We start from the raw sequence: 22,539 nt of genomic DNA, 5'->3' as shown, positions 1-22,539 counted from the left end.
ACATAGCAGGTTTCTCTCCTCCTCCCAAAGACACTCCTTCAGAGCATATAAAACAGACCGAGGTCTCAGGGAAAAAAGGCGTGTCTTCCGTCCAACCGTCTCTTGTCTTCTCCATGGCCGTGGACAGCCAGACTTTCACCGCACCGCTGAGCACAATGGAGTCAGTGCTTTACAATAACAACCTCCTGCCAAAAGCACAAAAAAACAAGGCAGGAGAAAAGCTCAGTGCTCTATTTTGATGAAAGTAACAAGCACAGCTTGTTGTAAATAGGCTTTCTGAAGCCTGAGGCAGCTTTTCTCCCCAGGGGACGTGCTTTCTGCATCTCTCCCAGGGTTGCTGTCGCCAAAAGGTTCTCTCTGTAAGGGAAAAAGGAGGCACAAACAAGAAGTTGCTTCAGCTCTTCTGGCAAGAGGAAATCATCCCTCAGTAGGGCACACTAGCTGGGATTTACCATCCATTCAGATTAGGAATAAGATGTTTGGGTTACAATACACGATTGTGTATGGACCTTTTTCTTAGCTGCATTGTTAGGATTACAGTCCAGGTGCACACAGACACATTGTTAGCTGAGAGTGTCGAGGTGTTGAGCTACTGAGGAAAGAGGTAGCGCCCTGTCTGCCTGTGAGCTCTTCCTCCTGATCCCTGATAACTCGGATGTGTGCTTATTCAAATAGGTTTTGCTCCGGGCACCCTCTTGCAAATCAGGTGCCATCCGCAGTGGCATTGTCACACAAATTAGAAACGGATGTTTTGGGCAGAGCAGAGGTACAGAGTCTGTGGACATAGTTAGCCCTGGTTTCTTTGACGTGTGAGTGTCCCTCTCCACACCTCCACAGGAAGCTCAACTGAGTCTTTCTCACCTCTTTCTCCCTTTAAGAGGGAAAAGGAACGTAAAAGATGATTGTCTCCAACCTACCACCCACATTTGAGAGTAGTTTTTTTTTCTTTTAATAAATCTCCTCAAACCTCTCTCTTCAGTTACCTTTCTCCCCAATGCCTATAAGCCCCTCTGATCCTTTCCAATAATAATGGCATTGCCAGCCAATCTCTCTGAAAATGGGTTCAGCGCATACCTAATCCCATTTAATTACTTAGACACACAGGGCTCAGGACACACTCCTCAGGCGGCGGCCCCCCCTCTGTAAGCATGCCCTGTTTGCACCCCATCCACCTCTTCTCATGAATTATGGATCCCTGGCTGCAAGGCGAGGGGTGATCATTCCGCCTGCTCTGTCATAAGGCTCAGGGAGAGCCTTAGCTCAGTGTAAATATGGTGCCTGTCTGGGGTTGAGGTGCCCTATTGTGCATGGTATTAAAAGCTCACCACTCTCCCTCTCAGTCCCTCCACCGCTGCGGTGCTCGCAGCAGGGGGGCAGGGGTAATCGCACAGGCCTTCCAGCACTCTGCTCAACTGCAGCCGGGCTCACGCTGACCGGCATTATGGCTGACAGTCATCATACCTGAGAGGTGGGGAGAAATGAAAAGGAGATGGAAGCTGAAAACTGGAGAAATGAGCTGAATCAGCCCGGTTTTACTGTTGATTTGTCAGCACAAATGCCGCTTTACGGAGTGAGAAAACATCAACACTTTAAGTGTGATCGAATGTCAAAGTCCGCCCGACCCTGTGCTCTGGGTGATGTAATGGTGATATGACTTGAACAGACAGTCCCTGAATGATAAGAGTTTTCGAATGCCAGACAGGGGCTGTTTGCTTTTTTAGCAGGGATATCTAAATGCTATCTGAACACTCTTGAGTCGCTGCTGTTGATTCCAGTTGCTGACACAACGTTAGCAGCTGAGTAGAGCAGAGGAGCACACTGGATAAATCACGTTGTCCACTCCTCATGTGCTCATCTGACAGGATCAGACCTCTCCTTTCCAGCTACTATCAGATGCTTCAGCTGCACTCACTTCTGGGCATGATATACAATTCTCTTGTGTCACTACCTGGTTGGAAACATGATGACATGTTTATTGAGAAGAAATGTCTACGAGAGCCTTCATCAGGACTGTATGCATTCACACAAACAGCTAAATAAAGTACAAGACGGCCACCTAAAGACTATAATTGGCAATGTCACAGTTCTCCCCTTGCCTTAGGAAAAGAAAAGAAAGATGATGTCTGTGTCAGCTCTGAGATGGTTCGATGCTGTCTGTCAGGGCCCTGAGCACATTTCCCTGAGCTTGATACAGACAGGGCTTGTCTCGCTGCCCTCAGCAGCAGACAGACGTCTCATCTTTATCTCTCCAGATTTCTACCTAATCTGTTTCTCTCCCCTTGGCCTCTCTTCATGAATCTGTCATAAATCATTTTTGGATTCTGGCCCCGTTTGCACAGACGGTTTCATAAAGGGAGAGGAATGGGCATCAGATATCCAGACTAAATAGCGATCAAATTACACGGATATGAAATGCTGTAGTTTGGAATCCATTATACTACTCAATAAGAGTCTTCTCACTGTAATATGTCAGCACTGGCCCTGAAGGGACAAAAGCACAGATGGTACTGTATATGTGCAATATGCATATGACTGAACAGTCTAATAACTATGGTTGACAGCTGAGTGAACAACATACAAGCTGAGTGCACACAACTTGTTCAAAATACAAGCCTGCCTCAGTATTAATCATACCGTATGTACATTCAAATTTGCCTGATTGAAGTTAATTTTGTATACCAAACAAAGCGGCTCAAAAACACAATAAAACAGTTGGGGACTTTGAAAATGAGTTCACGGTTGCTTTCAAACCGCCCACACCAGGTGCTCTTATCCATCGATGAGGGTTCATGTTATGCTTAGCCTTCTTCACTGGTTACATTGATTCTGCAAGTTAATTACAATGTTTGTTTGGTTTTTGTTGTTGTTGTTGTTGTTGTTGTTGCTTTTTTCATTTTAAGGTTCACATGAAAACAACTAATTACATTCAATAACAAACTAAAGCGATGATCGTACTAAATGGACTGGACCTATCTTCCTCCATCTGTTAAAAAAACGCTGCCTTTTTTTTTTTTTTTTTTTTAAAGGGCTCTTCATTTTGACAAGTATCATTGAAAAATTCCGTCGCCACGGCAACGGCAGACTCATTACATTTAATCCACTAATTGCTAACTAGCTCCACAATTGGCTGTAATTGCTTTGGGGACACAGTTAACCCCTTGGTTGGTATGCAGAGCAAGGCTACTTCTGCCTGTGTCGGACAAAGGCCAGAAATGAAAGATGGTGCAGTGCAAACTCCGCCCACGAAATCCCCCCCCCCACCCCACCACCACAAGACAAAAAATAAAAATAAAAATCTGTGCACACTCCGTCCTCATCATCCAAGCATTCCTAAATCTCCTAGTGCAGTATTAATTAATGGGGATGGTTGCCATGGTGATTGATCACCATATTCTCTGTCAGCAGTATTTAGTCAAATGGGCCCTAATGTTTGTTTGTTAATGGAGCAGTAAACAATACTGCTGGAAGTCTTTTATTACCTCCTCAGCAGCTCTGCTAGCACCTGGGCCATTCAACAGCACACTGTACGCCCAACATCAAATGAAAGAGAGGAAAACTACTCGCTCTGATAAATTGCAATTCTTTTGGCTCTCGTGGTTAGCGAGATTGGGCAACAGAGACGGATAGCGACCTAACATGACGGCATTGTAATACGTCCAACACTACTGAAGCCATTGCAGACTGCAAAAATCCCTGCTATGTGTAATGACTTGGGGAAAAAAAAGCAAGCTACATCCTAAAGGACATCAGAGTGTGCTCAGTGCACACGTCTGCCAGGACAAACAAAGGATTCTTTTACAGGATCAGTAATCTTTCTACTTATTTAGGTAATGTCTTTGATGGTATCAGTGTCGTCATTACAATGAGTCACACAAATGACTATGTGAGGATGAAAACATATAGGGTGACCAATGTGAAAACTGCTTTTAGGTTAGCGTGTGTGTGTGTGTGTGTGTGTGTGTGTGTGTGTGTGGTTCGGGTGTTGGTGTTAGAGTATGTTTTAGTGTGTGTCTATGAGTCAGGGCACTGAACAAACCCAAACCCCTTTGAAGAGTGAAAGGCTCAAAGGATGGAGAGGCAATCCGAGAACTTCACAGGCGCAGAGGGGAAATTGCCTTGAACCTTGAGGTGTATGAAAGTGCAATTTGTGTCCCATCTGTTCTGCTTCCCTTCCATTAGGAGGAAGGGTGCTCTAAGGCCACCGAGGAGAAAATGCCCCTGTGAGGGTCTCTGGGTACACAGAGGCTCTCGTAGATTTAATTTGCCAGACCAGTCATTCCCTTTTTCCTCTCTGTACTATTAGAGCTTTGAATGTTATTACCTTGGTCCTCTTTGTAATTTTTTTTTTACTAAAATGAGAGAACAATGCAGCTTGGTTTTTGGAAATCTTTCAAAATTTACCTGACAGAAATGTAGCTTTTGGATTCATGTCTCTGTGTGAGCCAATAAGCGATTTGGACTGTAATATTTCCACGCCGTATTGACCGTCTTTTCCAGAAGAGATGGGAACATTGGAGAAGAGAGAATGAAAATGAGAGCGAGACAACCCTGCAGCTCTATTGAGAGAAGAGTCTCTTCACCTTCACTGAATTCTGTCTCTGTCATACCACTCTGCAAAGTGGCTGGATCGGCTTCCTTAACTTTTTGCCCTTTCTTCAGAGGGATTTGCATGACAGAAGCCAGGAGAGAAGTTTGTTGCCTGGGCAACGGATTGCCTCCATTTGCAGTTGGAGCAGAGGTGTTACTAGAGGAGTTGGAAACCATGGCATCAGAGATTAGATTAGAAGGATACATGTTTGTCAGAGCTAAGGTAGTAGAGTGCATTACTGGCACCAGAAAGAGCCCCTATCATCGATTCACATTTTAAATATAGCTTTGGAGGAGAAAATCTTTGAAGTATTACTGGTGCATTAGGTCAACTGTTGACCACTTTAGTTTAAAGGGATCAGCACAGAGTTTTACATTTCAACAGATGGGTCGACCCCTTTTACATTAAATGGCATAAACTGGGGAATTTAGCAGATAATTTCAGCAAAATCTGTGGTAAATTTAATATTTCTTTATATCAGTACATTGCTATTATTCCACGTGATGCAGAACTATTAGTCTTACAAACCAATTAATGGCCATATCTGAATGTAGAAATGATTGTTGTAGGAATTGTGTGCATAATGGACCGGTGAAGACTGGGTGTTCCTCCGAGGCCAGTTCTCTCTTTTGAATTCCTGTTCATAACTATAAAGAGCTGTAATGGACTTGGAGTGTCCTTGATTGACCCTTTAGTATATTTTCTTTTTTCTATTTCTATGAAGTCAATTGTATATTTTTTCTGAGCAACTATAGCATGCCTGAAAACAGGATGAAGCATTACTACATTTATGTTTAATAAAGACATATAGGTCCATTTCATCTGTGAAAAATAGGAAAGTCAGTTTTCACATACAGTAAATCAACTTGTATTATGTATAAACACGTGTATTGTATTTATTTACTTGTTTTAATGATCTATATAAAGCAATACAACCATACATAATCTACATAACTTTTTTTGGAGTCAGCAAGGTGTTGTCCCCTCGGAAGAATCCATTTAAAAGGAGTAAGGTTGTGGGTGCAGACACCTCAACCTCTTCCCCACTGATACAGCGAATCCTAATGGCACCTTTCAGTGAAATGCTCGTTTCGACAAATTGATTTCCATGTGTGAAACAGAGAGTTGTCCCCGGAGACAACAGCTCCTAAAACCCTCTTCACACGTATATGCTGCTAATTTAGAGGAAAGGACAGAAAATGAATGTGAAATCGAAATGGGGTTGCATTGAGAGAGAATATTAACAGTCGAATGGGCGAGGGGGTGCGTGCAGTTGGCGATTAGAACCACAGTTTATATAGAGGAGAGTGCACAAAGTCCCTGTTGCCAACTGTGAAACAAATGGCATCTAAATTGAATAATTCAGTCTGGGGGAGAAAGACGTGGGATTTGCACACAAAGACTGACTGACAGATAGAGTGAGAGGAGAGGCAGCCAACCTTTAACAGAGCTGGAGAGAAAAGACAGTAAATGGCAAGTTAGATTAATAGATTGGCAAGGTCTCACAGAAGATGGGATAATAATTCACCAAGCAAAAGAAAGGCAGCTTTTTTTGAGGTCAGAGTTGAGTGAAGAGGAATTATGAAGATGGAAATATGAATATTGAATAATGCAGTCAAGATCCTTCCTTGAAACAAAAAAGAGATTAAGAGTCGTAGGAAGAGTCAAAGGTTAGAAGCAGCTGTGGAAAAAGATAGAAATGAGTCAGGTGGGTGTAGGAGAAGAAAAAAAAACAGTGAGGGAACTGAAGCGTAGTGGAGACAGAACAGCTGAAGAAAGAAGAGTGTGCGGTGCTGGACTGAGGTCAAGGTGTTATTATAATCCACATCCAAGATCCAGTATCTAGCTTAAGCGTTCATCTCTGTCTGTGCACCTTTTAACCAGCGGCTGACGTGCAGACACGAAGCAGCAAACAGACATGTAAATGAACACCTGGATTTCTGAGGGTGTCTTTGGATCCAGTTTCTTACTGAGTAATTTTAGCTGAACAAATACAAATCACTCCGAAAGTCATTTATGTCATGTTGAAATGGGAAATGGACTATTTAATTTTTACAAAGCAACCTCTAACTCCGGCTAATTGCATGCAGCTTATTTCGGCTGGTTTCTTTTCCCATGTGAAGACTGGATGTTTCTATCCTGCTCTGGTTCTCTGCCCCCTGCACCTCAGTTTTAGATTTTTCTCTGATCTCATTCAGTCTTTGTGCTTTGAGCTAAGATGTCCTGCTGGGATTGTTAACCAGCTTCCAACACAGACTTTTAACCTGCTCTCTCATTCATGGTTATGCCCAAAACCCTTTATTTTTCTGCTTTTACACAATATCAATTATTTTTTTTCAAACTTTGAAGCTTACCAGTGGATCATGTGACTACTTATATGTGAAAGCGGTCACATGTAGTGATGAACCCAGAGATAATTATCACCGAACACTGCAGCTCTTGTCAGCTGTGTGGAGCTTTTTTTAGCTTAGATTGTTGACTTAATGTTGTAGTCCACTCTCACAGTTCTCATAATGTAATTTTCTGTGAAAAAATCTCTATGCCACTGCTCACTATTTGCCCAGCACCAGATGGCAGACAGACAAAGTTAGCGACTAGCTGGTGATCAAAGCATATAGCGGTTAACGAGCCATATGTTTCCCTCAGGAATTGGTGACCAAAACAGAGCTACAGAGTTACTCCTAATGAATCCTAATGTCAAATTTGCTGGATGTTTAAATGGGCAATATAAGTTTAATTGACTTAAACTTAAAGGTTAATTTGTGTTGTGTTTATAGCTTATTTTCAATGCCCCCAAGTGGCCAAAAAAACCTGCTTATTGGTTTAAAGTGAGACTAAGTGACATTTGGTGTATAGCAGCCACTAAAGCAATATGTAGCTTAAAGATATAATATGTAACATTTCGCCAATGAGATATATTTTATTCTGGTAACGTTTCCTTGCTTGACTCTAGTTGCTATAACTTCCAGGTAAACACGGGATATGTCAGAGACAGGGGAAGGAAGTCAGCAAATGTGACTACACGTAACGCACAAAAAAAACTTAAATGAATGAATTACGTCAGATAGATTTGTAGATTGCGCGTTGTTTAAAAGACCAGTGTGTAGGATTTAGTGGCATCTAGTGGTGTAATTGCACATTACAATGCACTTGCCTCACCCCTCCGTTCCAAGAGTGTAGGAGGAAGTGGCCGCGTAAAAACACTGAAGTACACATGTCTGCCTTCCCTGTAGATAAAAACGTCTCATATAGATAAATAAAACACAACACTTCTTATTTTCAGGTGATTATACACTAATGAAAATATACCCATATGTTACAAACAAATTTTACACACTGGACCTTCACTCCCCTGGAGTAAATTGAATTAAGCTAAACTGAGTTATTTTTCTTCCTGTAAGTAACAATAACAAAAATTTGTACCATCTTTCCTATATTTGATATTTTTCCTGTGAGAAACCGTCAGGACAAAATCCTGCATAAAAGGAAAATGCATACATGAAGACTATATATAAATCTTAAGATCATCATGGTCATTATTATCATTATTGTAATGATTGTCATCATTGTCATTATCATCATTATCATAATTTTTTTTCCTTCCTGTAGTTAAAACTTCTCAGTTTGTAGCATAAATGTCTTTGTAATCATTTCAGCTTCACTATTCAGTCGTATCGAGGACAATTTGTATGGAGTTAAGTAATTGGACCAAGAATCCAATGAGACAGTTTCAGCGTGGTGATTGCTTCCAGGAGACAGCGGTGCTCGAGTGTTGTGGAGAGGTTGTCTCTAATGTGATTAGCTGTCTGTTTCAAATTAAACACAAGCCAATAATGAAACTAGGGACAAAGTATCCCATTGTCCTTAGCATCCCTACAGATATCCTCACTTCTCTGTTTCTTTCTTTACTTTGACAGCTTTTGTTCCGCCTTTCATTTCCAGCCCTTGTCCTTTTAAAAGACAGACAGTAGTGAAGAGGTGAATGTGTGTGTTTGTGTGTATGTGTGTTATTGTGTATGTGTGTGTGTGTGTGTGTGTGTGTGTGTGTGTGTGTGTGTTTTGGGGGTGCAGGGTCGGTGAAAGGAGGGAGCACTCAAATCCCAGTGGCTCTGGGGAGCTGTCAGAACTGATAGTGCTCTATCACTTGCGAACGGAGGTGCAAAATTGGGCAGAGCTGAGCACTGCGCAAACCAGAGGATGATGGTCCCTCTGTCCACTGGAGCCTGACTGACTGAGATGGAGAGACATGGAAAGTGTTCAACCAGCTGCCTCACAACTTGAAATGAACAAGCCTAAGCAATTCAAAATGCAACACAAGGAAGTCAGAATACAGGAACTGGCAACAGGGATGACATTTTCTGATGTTTTATCCATAATGTAAATGCCTGACTGCACATGAAGCTGTTGTTTTTAAGAAGCAGTTAAAGGTAGGGTGTGAGTCATTCTGGGAAAAGATACTTGATTGTTGAGTCTCCTTCCAAGCTCGTCAAAAAAAACAGACACTTTGGGTTATGGCAAATTGGAAACAAACATAGTGGTTCTGTGTGAGCCACACCACACAACAGGTGGCATTTGTGCTGCCAGTTGATAAATACAAATACAAACGCCTTGGGCTGCCAAATATCCGTATGTGACGACTCGGAATTCAAGTGACTTGGACTCAATCAGCTATCTTTCTCTAGAGTTACAGACCCCACCTTTAACTCTTTACAGTCCATATAACATCAAAGCAGTACGTCAACATTTTGTCGAAAACACGCTTTCTTGCTGAGAGATAGATGAGAAGATCGATACCACTCTCATATCTGTAGGGGAACTAAATATGTTGCTAGAGCCAAGGGAATGTTAGCTCAGCTTAGCATAAATCATCTTCATAATCATGTCGTCCATCTTTATGTATGTTGATGGTTTAAACCAGGAAGAGATTCCAGGAAGTTTCTGATCCCAGCCAAGAAACAGTCTGACACACAGTTCCCTGTAAAAATGGTAATTGAGGTTTTTACACTTTAGTTTTGTATGGATTAAACAAGCAAGATACAATCTGTTACGGGTGCTGGTAGGCAGATTTTGTTACTTTTGAGCCAGCAGTTTTTATGATAAGCTAAGCTAACAGTGTCCCTGCTCCAGCTTCGTATTGAACAGACAGACATCAGAGTGGTATGGATCTTCTCATCTCTCTCTCTGCAAGAAAGAGTGTATTTGACAGAAGTGTATTTAGGAATTCAGTAATATGGAGCTATAATCTGATTCCATACAGCAAACGAATACTATACAGGGAGTATCTGCTATCTTCATAGTACTTTCTATTATTTTATACTAAATCCAAAAAATATATACTAACTGGGAATGGTATAACATAACCATGGCTGCTACATGTCAAAGTTTCCTTGAGCAAGATACTGAACCCCAAAGTGCTCCTGATGCATCGATGTGTGAATGTTAAATGACTGGATTAGTTTCTGTGTGTGATCACTGTATGGATGTGTGTGAATGGGTGCAATATAAGTACAGTTCATTTACCAACTATAAAACGGCTGAACCTTTCACATGAGGAACCTTCACATGTGAAAAAAATATTTTCACAAAATGACAAAGTAGAGCATTTGATATGGATGAAAGTGGTCTATTAAGTGGTCTTTGTGTTGGGATTGCTTTGTCAAACTACAAATGTCAAGGTTAAGAATTGCCTTTCAAAAGTGGTATGGATGAAATCGGAACAGCTACTGAACTCACATGACAGCAATTTAATCGACATGACAACTGACCAAACTCCATTCACTGATGAAGACCGTTTAATACAAATGAAAACTGGAAAAAAAAAGAGTAGTATGTGCAGAAAGTGGCTTGAGCTTAATTTGTTATTTACTCAAGGTTTTAATAAATTTTTTGTTATGGCGAGATGTTCTTTCAGCTCATAATTCTCAATTTGTTGGTCGTCTGTAAAAGCGTCCTTCAACACCACACTCAAAAATCAAGTAATTCAATATTTTTTGGAGTGTACTTGATTTAGTCACTTTTCCAGAATGAACACACTACATACTTGAAACCTGGCTAGAATAGAAATGTAGTTTGAAACTGGGACACAGTGAAGGACTTTAATCAACTTCTATTGAAATTACAGTCACATTTTCAAAAGATTAAGGTATCTAATTGTGTGCAGAGATCGTCACAATCCTTTGCTACACAGAAGGGGGAACGTAAGTCAAGAGTATGGGTTGAAACCTGTGGTTTTAAATTGACCCTCTTTTATGTTGTACTCAGATTTTACACACACATATTGCTTATACGTGTGTTTGAGCTGTTCTCTTTGGTGCATTTCATTAAAGTAGAGCTTTACTCATACAAAGTGCATTCAGTGGCCCCTCACCTGTCACAGACACCAGTGCTGAGCTGACTCTGCTTTGTATGGAGAGAGGGGAGATACAACATGTGAAGCTCTCAAACAACGGGAAGAATAGCTGTGTTCTTGGCAGACCTGCCTTAACCAGCTGCTGTTAGGAGGGAAAACAACAGCGGAAATACACAATGTGAGTGTCGTCCTTGATAGACAGCAGCATCAATTAATTTGTTGATTTCTGGTACTCAAATTCAGGTTTTGTAGGATGTTGATGTTTTATATTTTGATATCACGATGTAAATACTTTAACGTGGTGTAAACTATTATTCACGTGACCTGTGGCATCTGTAGATATAAAGGGCTCATTCTAAGGTAACAAACGATTATACACTAATGCAAACATTCCTATAAATATTATATTCCATTTCTGCCAATAAATCCTCTTACATTTTACACACTGGACCTTAAAGAAGTAAAGGTTCGTATTTGGCAAGTGTCTCTTTTCCTGCAGCTAGCATAAAGGTGCTGACAAACTAGGAAAAGGTGTCAAAAGTGTTTTATTTTCTTACAGGATATTGACAGCTAGATGTAAGAACTTCTGCTTCAAAGTCTTGCAATTACCGGGACATAACTTCCTGCATTAGACGTTGCAAATTCAAACAGTTTGGGCGTCTCCTCCTGTGTGTCTTCAGTTTTTATGAGGAGGAAAAGCTGCCATGAGATTTAACAGGCCCAGGTGTGACAGAGGTCACACCGTGCCTCACCTCCTCCCACACTCACTCACTTGTATGCTTCTGTTTAAAGGAGACATGTAAAGACCTGACAATGTGAAATAAACAACATTTCATCTCTTATCATCTGCATGTGTTTTTTTTTTTAAGTAGCTTTCATATTAGAGAAATGTAGAAATAAATCTTACTATTTTTCGTTTCATGTTCAGTTTCTGCTTTTCACACTCTTTTTACTCTATTGAAGTCATTTGATTTGGCTGTTTTTTTAAATGAAATATAGGCCCATGAATAGCAATAACAGTCACCACCATAAAGCACACTCATCCCAAACATAAAGCGAACCACATAACCTCAGCCTAAGCCTGTCTGCCAACAGTCTCTCGTGTGTATGTTGAGGCTCCAGGTGGTGTCTCAGGAAGACATCTCTGACTGGTCACACACAGGAAACCAGATGCTTTTGAGGGTTGAACCAAAACACTGTTCAAGAAAACAGCTTTCTAAGACATAAACATGTGACAATCGTTGTGTCAAGTCAAGTCAGCTTCACTTAAACTGCACCTTGAATAAAAAACAGGGCTACAAAGCCCTTCACAGAGAATCACTCTCAACCAAAACTGTTTCAGGAACACAATGTCCCTTTTAAACATAAACAAGTGACAGACTTTCTGTCAAGTCAATTATATTCCTTTTGCACTTTTATCACAAAGCACTGACAAAAAAAAAACACAAAATAGACCAAACTTAGTTAAAAGCAATCGAAATATCACCGTCTTCACTGTAGCAAGGCTATAGGAAAGAATGTGGCTCATTGGTTTTTCTAAAATACCAACCAAACACGTCTCTGAAGGTTGCTCCACAAGCAAGGGACCGCAATAGCAAACACATAGTTCTCCTTTAGTTTCAGTGTGAACGTGAGATTGCCAACAGCCACAGAGGAGACAGGGGGATGTTGTAAAAATACCAAAGTTCAGGAGTAACACTTCTTCGTCTGGGTCTATGTGGCTGCTCTGGCCTCTGATCTCTGTCCTGGCTTCCCCTCTTCTCAACAACATTTGGCTGTCAGTATAAAGTCTCTGGGGAGACATCTATTTGCCAATTGCTGAGACTTAAAATATTGCAAAAGATGCTTGTCTTGTCAAGCACTTGCAACAGCGGGATTTGATATATGCTTACTCATACAGTATTATTGTAGCCAACAGCCTTTGACTTCACACTGAATAAACTGAAGTTGGCCTACTGTGGTGCTTATAAGTGTTGAAATAGGGGTCAGCTATGTTATATTAATTTAAGACGTTGGTACTGACAGAGAGGTCTTGGTTTTAACTGGTGTCTTGGTTTATATGATGGTTTTAGCTTCAGGCCTTTTGTGCATTCACTCAGCTCTCTGCTTTCATGTTGATCTCGTCTCGCTTCTGTCAAAGACATTTAACGCAACACTATGGAGACTCAACCCTGCGTAGTGGTGGTGTCATCCTCGCAACATTATCCGCTCTTATCAAGCCTTTCGTCTACCGCCTTCTTCTGTTTGATACTTCATGCCCTTGCTCCCTCTCCAGTCTGCTCTTCCTCCCCTGCCACCTCTGGCTGCCCCCGATCTCATCCTCCACCTCTGTGTCCTCTAACCACTTGACACCTTTTCAGATTCATCCCCATCAGTTGGCAGACAGCGTGCATTTCACCCCTGGAGGGCACAATGCAGCGATCCTCGCGAATCAATGGCAGATAAATCAATGCTATCTCTTTTTTCCATGCCTCTGCTGCCATCGATTTTTTTTTTCTGTTACTTTGCTGTTTGTGGAGACTTGAACTTTGCTCAATTAAACTGAGTTCACTTTCAGGAACAAATTGTAACAGCGTAAGGCTTTCAGCTCAGAGACAGACACTAATGTTAGCTCTGGATGGGGCCTACAAGAGCTTTATTTATGAGATGCCCCATTCGAACAGAAGCTGCAGCGGTTTTTACTGAAGCTGAACCTGGATTTATTGGCATTGTGAACCCTCTTTCAGATGAGGCATGCTAAAGGCTTGCCTTGATAGTGAGGTCTTTCATTTTTAAACCAGAGCTAATACCTAAAACAGAAACAAAGCAAATACCCTTTGATCATATTTACGAAGAAAGACGGAAGCCCAATTAGCATGTGAATAACCCTTGCTTTGGTGTTTTAATAAAACACTCATAGGTTTTTTGGCAGGGAAATATCTAATGTGATTTCCTATCCAATCTCCAAGCTCTAGATCCTGTCATTGGGAATGATTTCTGGGAAATGCACAGACTGAGACATATTATTTTGAAAACTGCATTTAATATAGCCCACAGAAAATTATCCACTGTGATATTTCGCTAGTCTCCCCCATAAATAATTCATTGTTTTTATGTGCCCTCATGCTGCCTTGGGGATTGGAACAGCTGAGTGTTTTCACAACGTATTTGTGTCCAATCTTCTGCGTATTGGGCGCACTCTAATCAAACCACAGTAAACATGCCTTGAATGTTTGTTGAGTCATCTGCTTATCAGCTAATCAAATGGCTTATTTGCCTGCCCGCCTGCCTCACTGGAGCACAACACAGCTCTGGTTGAATATTTTTCAATTAATTGTTCATCTGTCTGATTGTGCAGCCACACCACATAGGTGATATGACTGAACTCCACAGGCTTTAATGTATGCTCTATAGGTCCACTGCAGCAATGAGGGGGAGATGTGATTGCAGTGAATACATTTAAGGGATTGATTAAGTCTCTGGAAACTTAACCTTCCCGGGCGCACTTTTCACTGTTTTATGTTTTCTGTCATGTAGGTGTAAGACCACATAAAAGACCCCATACAATCATACAGTGTGTACTTATTTTTCTGTGAAAGAACTAGCATGAAAGTGCAAGTCATAGAGAGAATTTCAAAGGCAGAAGCCAGGACAGCGACATGGAGCTGCCAGGGATTGGTGAGCAATCAGATAGGGCAGAATTGATGACCTGGCTCAGGATGGATTTCTTGGAGCGGGCTGCCAGACCGAGGTAATACTTTCAGGCTCTTATCAGCACTGGCATAAGCTGAGTGCTGCATCACCCACTTCCCAGCGTCAGCTTATTATGAGAGTCCATGATGTGTGATTGCTTGTACTGCCTTTGTGTGTCCCGGGGTCTGTGTGCACCGGACACAGTTGGCAAGAAGAAGAAGAATACTAAGGGCCTCTGTCAAAGTAAACCTTCCACTTCCCCATTGTTGTAATGACATTTTGCAAAAATAGGTGTTTTGCAAGGTTTCCTGTGACTCATAAGCTGGAGGTGTCAGTGAAGAAATTCTTCAAAGTTAAGTAGACAGTCACATATATGTCATACTTTTTTAAAAGACTGTCTTGCTGAAATATATTGAGGTAATTCAACATTTTGAGGTAGTCAGTGGGTTTAAAGTACACCGGCGACCCTATGCATTCTTATAGGAGCTCCAGAGACATTATAAGTGCATGTGATGCATCCCACAGTAAGATTACTTAATAAATCTGAGCTCATAAAGGACAATAAACTCTGTGTCTCTGAGGTTGTACCTGGATGATCACACAGCAGCCAAACTTTTGATATTATTGCCAGGCTTATTATCTGCATGGAATATTTGTCCTATAGGAGTTTCAAACCAATTAAGTTAAATAGCATTTTACAGTCGCCAATTCATAAACAGTAGATTGATTTTGCATGCTTATCACAGTTAATTGTATTCTGGTTGCATAATAATGCTTCATGTCTCCCTGTAGATCAGCCACAGAGCAGCAATCCCGCCGCTTGACGTGATTCGGTGCCTTGCTCAAGGGCAGGAGTGCAGGGCAGATGCCTGCAGGTTTGAGTCCAGGTCTTCCCATTAAGGGACGCTGCCTTTAACCTTTAACTAGGCTGCTAATAAGAATAAAAGAGTGATTAAAGATCTCAATCTGCATTCTGCCACGGCAATTTAATATCAGACAGTTTTTTTTTTTTCTTTTTCCGCGAATAAACAACGTGGTTTCAGACGCTTGGACGCCGAGCATCTCTATGGTAACAGTCCTCAATTACCGATGATTGGCCAACCCGTGGGAATGTTTCTATTCCCTCAGTACAGTGATTGGTCGGTGGGCGGTCTGTGCAGCCTGACAGTCTGCAGCGTTCCGGGTTATTGTCAGTCTCGGCAGCTCGGCACAAGGGCAGGACCGCATCCCGGAGCTGCCTGAAGCAGCTAGCTCTTTATTCAGACGTAACCATTTCTTATTTGGTTAATACACCAAAGAGAGCATCTCGGAGCATTGCTATCGAGGTTACTCCACAGCCTCAGCTGGAAATCTGAGTCTGAATCGGGAGGCAAGACATCTCGGAGAGGCTGCCGACACCACGGAGAAAGTGACGGACGGAGCAGAGCCTGATCACCGGGATTTTACATCGCATCAGTTTAGGATATTTCAGGCAGCTGCTTTGGCCCAGCCTTGATTTCTTTCAGGGTACCTTCACACAATATTGCCTAGATAATATTACTAACATTTGCATGATATATTTCACCTGAGGTCGTCTATAGCGAGCAGGCGGACCACTTTAAACCCATGCGTAACAGCGGTGGATTTTGGAATACTGCGTAGCAGTTCAACCATCCAGTCTTTCGATCAACACTTCTGTTATTTGGAGGTATCTACTAACGAGAAGAAGAGCAGCCAGGACCTTTTACTGTGTTCCGGAGGCTAAACGTTAAAAACCCGAAGCGCACTTGGTGCGCAATCCTTCCGAGGACGCTCCTGAAATTACCGACCTGCGCTTTTGCCCTCGACAAAAATTGGCAGCCGAGTCGAGAAAAAAGGCAAAGCTTATTAACTTTGCACGCTAGAGGCTAGAGTGTGGAATCTAATTCGCAGGGTTACCGGTATATTTGCATACCATCGAAAGAGGAGGATAAACTTAATCAACATCTGACATCGACAAAGCGGCTGCTGGATTTTGGAGAACAGAATGAATCCTTTTTAATTTGGACCACAGAAGTATGAGGCAGATTGGTCAGTGAATGCTACGATCTGCATGGAGTTCTAGTCTGCACTACGGAGCAATTTATGGTAAATATATTTTATGGTAAATCTCTTTTCCTCTAAGTCTTGCAGATGTCTTGCAGATTCGGAATGGTTCGGGTCATTCTTTGTAACCATTAACGTAGTTACTGTCAGAGACTCGCTGAATCCTTTTGGGATGGTAAATAGAGGAACAGCAGAAAATAACGAATGTTTGTAAAGGCTCCCTTTTCCCAGGATGCTGCTCACATAACGATGTCTCAGATTTAAACCCTTTGTTTCCATGCGTGACCCACAATAAAGGAAGTGTTGTAAAAATCGACTTGTTAGAGAGCCGCTCCCGAATGGCTTCAGGAACTGCTTTGATGTGTAATATTGGTCTTTTCAAGTATGGGTAGCAATTAAGTGTATTGTCGAGGGTATTGCACCGCAGGCACCACAGGCAGGAATATGTGGGACTATGAAGAGTTGCGGCTCAGAGCAAAAGGTGCGAATTTTTCATCTGTACGCCCCCGTGCGTCACTGCGTGTGGGGAGGGTGAGTCCACTGTCTGCTGCAATTAGTGATTTTTCACCGTGGAGCATTAATGATATACAATCTCTCTTTACAGTGTGTTTTGCATATGGTGACAGCCTTGTCGAGGAACTCATAAAATTCATGGAGATGTGTGCGTAACACTGTAAAACTTTTCACTTTGTGCTCGGCGACATGGATGATGCTCTGTGCTGCATTGAGGTCTGGAGGCAATTTGTCATTGTCCTGTGAATTCTTCAGCAAATGTGTCCCCTGCAGACCAGGCCTTGAATGCAAATAGAGAAGTCTGATTATCTTGAATGTAACTGTCCACGTTTTATTTGAATATGGATGCTGGCTGATAAAGTTTAGGCTCCTGTGAACTTTGAGCCTTATGGTTTGCCGCGGTTGCTTTGCAATATTTAACTTCATCGCTCACACTGCACATAAATGAGCTTGCACATTATGCTGACTGTGCAGTGAAAAGGCTGCACACAGTATGTTTTATCATTAGACTACAAGCATCCTCAAAATTTATCTTCCTCACTGGCTCCAGTCATTCTCTCTCCAGCAGCCCTGCAGACAGGCAGCTCGCTGAATGTAATATGGGCCCCTACAGCAGGGCAGGCGCCCCCACAGTCAGGGCACCTGCCATAGAGCCTTCCTGGCTGTATTGAATAAAACATCCAGTGATGTATGAGGCAGGGGCTGCACCCGAGGGGGCAGAACTGCCTCATTTACTTCCTCCACTCTGCGCCTGTGACCTGCTGAGCAAATTGTGCTCATATTAGCTCTGCGGCTGCTCCTCACCTAAACAAATAGTCTTCCCAGCATAATGCTTGCCTTAACTCAACATGATGGTTGGACAAGGCGAGGGAGAACGAAATGGCAGAAAAGCTTTAATATCTAGGTCACTGAATTACCTTTTGGAGTTTGTAGCTCTTGTTTTGCCTCTTTATTTTCTGCCTTGCTGTTAGATCTTTTTTTTTTTTTGTAACATTGGACCTTCAAGTGTCCTGCTGCAAGACTTTACTCACATTTCATCTTCCTTTGGCTTTCAACATGTTTCCTGTTGCTCTCCACTATCAACTGTCTCACAAAGGCAAAATTCCACAAATAATCTTAAAAAAAATATTGATGCTTTGTAAATTGAAAACCTGCAACAAAAAAAAAAAACTTAAATTACTCAAGTAAAATCGGATCTACTATACTCATTTATGCAGGCAACAGTTGGAAGGTGGAGAACATATTTTGGCATCTAACTAAAAGGAGCCTGGCGTTTTTATCAATTTGCAACTCAAATTGCATATCAGTTTGGTTGATTGATAGCGTTTGGGTTCCTTACTGTATTCTTTGCTTATTAAAGTGCCTGCCTGAAGTGAATAAGTGAGCTCCACTCATGAATATCGTTAAAGTCGCTGAAGTTTAATTTCCTGCACTGTGTATTAATCTTTTTTAATCCCTGCATGGTTTGATTGTCTCAACACCTACCCAGAGGCAGCAAAACTCATTTTGGCACTTAAGATGACTAAAATAGTAGATACAGACGTGTGTGTGTGTGTGTGTGTGTGTGTGTGTGTGTGTGTGTGTGTGTGTGTGTGTGTGTGTGTGTGTGTGTGTGTGTGTGCACGTGTTACTTAAGATCTGCCCACCCCTGAAGTGTCTAAGCTAAGCATGTCCATTCTTGTGTGGACTCTATTAATGAAAGTGCTTTTTTTTTTTTTTTCTTTTATTCACACAAATGAAATAACATTTTTAAAACAGATTTACTGTCCACAAACTCCATTTATAGAAGAAATGTACTGCAGATCAGAGTAATAATGAAAAACCTTTTCTTCTCCTGTCAAAGAAAAGACAACAGCTCCTAGATTAGCTGAGGTCTTAGAAAAGCACGAAGCTTCTTACTCGGAAATATCATCGGACACTTAAAGGAACATCTCTCTCAAAGCCATGTCAACAGCAGCTCATTAGATACCTGATCAAAGTGTTTCACTTCAGGAAAACTCTCTAACAGTCTTTGTTTTAACATTTTTCATGTGCAGGCAAACAAAAGAGACGTGCCCTTTCTTGTATATTACATGATTTAATATAAACTCTGTTGTCCTGGCAGCGAGGTTTGTCTTTCACATCAGGATGTGGAGACAGAGCACGAAGAAAGCTACATAAAACAAAAGCACTACAAATACAAATGACTGCGGAGAAAGAAACACACCCTTCATCCAGTCAGTTTGAATGAATATAGGTGGAAGAGTTCAGTTTCCAGCACAGATGACAGTGTTGATGACATTAAATGTACAGGCAGGATTAATAGGGAAGGTTCTGTTTGTGTATTTAGTGTGCAGGTAGAAAGTTATTTCGGCTTGACATTGTTGCCTCAGCTGCTACAATACATCAAACTGCACACTATATTTTACTGCTGGATGATTGACCCTCAGTCTTATTAGCTCTTCTTTCATTTTCTTCCCGGTCTCTTGATTATTCCACAATGTCGGGGTCAAATAGTCAAGCGCAGACTCTTCAGCTTCAGGGTCACTCCTGGCGAATGTCTGGTTCTCAGTTTTCAAATCAGCTATATATGATACATCTGTACACCCGCTGTCCCAGTGTTATTGACCAGGTGCCTGTGAGTTATATCTGTTTAATAGTGAGATGGCCACATGAAATTCCACTTATACAGTGATACAGGGATACACTGAGTGCGGGCATCTTGTTCTCCTAAACAGGGGCTTTAAGCATTTCAATTCAAGCATGTTTTTGTTTGTAGCTACACAAAAATAGACTACAGGCATGTGATTGCATACATTCACCCCTGCAGTGCCTCTGATGAGAGGTAGCGAGATGCTGTGTGGTTCTCTGCTTGTTACTCCACCGATGATTTCCTCATGTTTTGGCTGTGTTGAAAGGTTTTACCTGACCACTACTCTGCTCATGTGATCTGACCTGCTGCCATGGTAGACGCTGGCAGCTCTTCATCAGAGTTATCTGCAGCCACTTAACGCATGATGGACAGCGATGATCCTCCGACCTCCTCCCTCTCTTCCCCTCTCACCCACTGTCAGACTGAATGGAAGTCACGTCTCACCGGGCCACAGGGTTAATGTATAGCCTTTTAATTTGGAAAAGGTCAGGCCGGTTAGTCAATTTTTTTTGTTTAAAAATGCTCTTGGTCATGTGAAATATAGTCAACAGGAACTGTGCAGTTTATATGCAGTTAATGAGTACACTAGTAAAGAAGGGCTGAGTGCGGTGGAGTTTATAGTTTGCTCCATAACCCAGCCAGAAAAGTGAGGGGAGGCATGCTCCTTCCAAAGTGTTCTTGGGGGAAGAAAGAGAATAAAGCAAATCTGACAAGCTCTCCAACAGCGAATTTGCTCTCCTTAAAAACAATGCCGCTCTTGCCTTCCTCATGGTCACATTGATTTGTTCTGGGTGACAGTGCAGGCTGCTGTGAAATCACCCCAGCGCCATTGATCTCAAGGAGAGGAGGAGGAGAGGGAATGAGAGCCTGGCGACAGTGAGCAACATGGGAAAATCCTCTGTGTGCCCTCCTCAACCTTAACCAGTAATAAAATGAAGGCCTTGGTTACTATCAGATCAGCCCCTGCTGTACTTCTTCAGTCACTGTATCGCAGTCTAGTCGGCGCTTTGATTTGTTTTGGAGGCCCGTACATGCTGTTTGATTTGCTATTGTGCCTCGCCATGTTTCACATTATCAGCTGAACTCTTTATTGCCACTGTTTTCCATGCCAGAAGCAAGGCTGTTTTTTTTATCTCATGCAGGCCTCTGATTAATCTCTCTCTCTATGCTGGTGTACTTTAATCTTGAATGGGAGATATCTGATTCTCCTCGGCTATTGAGGAAGATCAAACTTTAATGGAACAAGGAACTGCACATCATCCTAATCTCCATCTCCCTGCATTTTGGTTGACTGCTCTCCCTCGGGCTTTGTAGCTTTCTGCAGAAGCAGGAAATACATCAGACAGATAAGGTGTTTTCTGTTCATGCTTTGGTAATTTATTCCCTGTTGACAATGGCCACCACTTTACATCTCTGCTGTTTGATTACCTGGTAGAAGGAACAGTGGGTAAAAAGCAGGCGAATTGATTGACACTTACAAATGGCTATCCTGTATGACCTAAATGTGAGAAACTTTTCCAGAAGCTTTAATTGGGGTTTCTTCACTGTTCAGTGTCTCCACAGGAAAACTTTCCCTCTCTCTATTTACTGACAATGCGAGAGATGTGACCTGCGTCATCTGTCCATAATAGCCTGAGGGGTGATACGTCAGCTGCATGGATGTATTAAAGTTCAATGCTTTTGGTTACACTACAGCCAATCCAGGAATTAGCTATTGACCGCTATTTTCTCCATTCAGTTCCTCCATATCACTGAATAACAGTGCACATTATGCTGACCAGCATCCAGACTGTTACCGCCTAGATGCATATTGTTGCAAATGGATAACACTTATGGGGTGTCGCACCTCCCACAGACGGTTTGTGTCTGTGACAAAAAGAGGCTATTACCCAATTCTAAGGCGGTTGCTGTAAGGTAATGAAATTTCCACTGACTGGAGAAAACAATGTTGTCTGGTCTGGATTGTAATTGCAGAAGCCACCTCACCATTTTCCTGAGTTCAGCGTGAATGCAACACGATTTAATAAAACTCTGGAGATTTTTATCATTCATTGCCAGGCCTGGCAGCCGCATCAGGGAGAGTAAGCTGCGGCTTGCACAGATAAAACTCATTCAATTTACTTGTTGAATTTTAACCAAGCTGGAGACCATTTACAAGAGAGCCAGCATGTGACCCATAGGAAACGTTGTTTGTATAGGGATGGACCAGGTCAGCTATATTGTTAATATAAAGCCGCCATTTCCTTAATCTAAAAGGAGGAGTAGCCTGGAATTTCCGTCATTTTCTCCTGTGTTATTATTTGTGTCCAGAAAGGGTTGAAAATCTGTGGGATATTAGGCCCTGAGGCCAAAGAGCTTCTGTGTGCCTGCCTCCACTCACATACAAAAACATAGGAACATTGACATGAGGACATGTATGGACACACACACACTCACAGACACACAGACACACACACACACACTCCTAGCCCTGTTTTATTACCTCCTGCCTGCTGCTGGAATTGCTTTCCTCCCTCGAGTGAGCCAGGCAAAGCCGGCTTTATTGTGTTAACCTATTTGTGTGTCAAGAGCGATTGCAGCGTTCTTTATCTCTGTTTGTATTCGGACGGGGAGACGGCAGAGAGAGAGAGAGAGAGTGAGGAAGAGGGAGAGAGAGTGGCGGAGGAAAAGGGGTGGGGGGGGGGGGGGTTTGCACAGGAGCCAGGCAAGCCACCGGAGTTA

General features: G+C 42.1%; 1 protein-coding gene across 1 annotated transcript in view; it reads left to right on the top strand.

Annotated features, from left to right (window-relative positions):
- Positions 1–15,794: 15,794 nt before the first annotated feature.
- fam222aa (family with sequence similarity 222 member Aa) overlaps positions 15,795–22,539 on the top strand; it is a 46,111-nt gene continuing 39,366 nt past the window's right edge. Inside the window, exon 1 of the mRNA XM_051422473.1 lies at positions 15,795–16,715. The gene's annotated coding sequence lies outside the window, so the exon portion shown is untranslated. The remainder of the gene's footprint in view (positions 16,716–22,539) is intronic.

This window comes from Dicentrarchus labrax, unplaced genomic scaffold (assembly GCF_905237075.1).
Source record: "Dicentrarchus labrax unplaced genomic scaffold, dlabrax2021, whole genome shotgun sequence".
NCBI classification, from domain to species: Eukaryota; Metazoa; Chordata; class Actinopteri; family Moronidae; genus Dicentrarchus; species Dicentrarchus labrax.
This window is presented reverse-complemented; position numbering and strand designations above follow the sequence as displayed.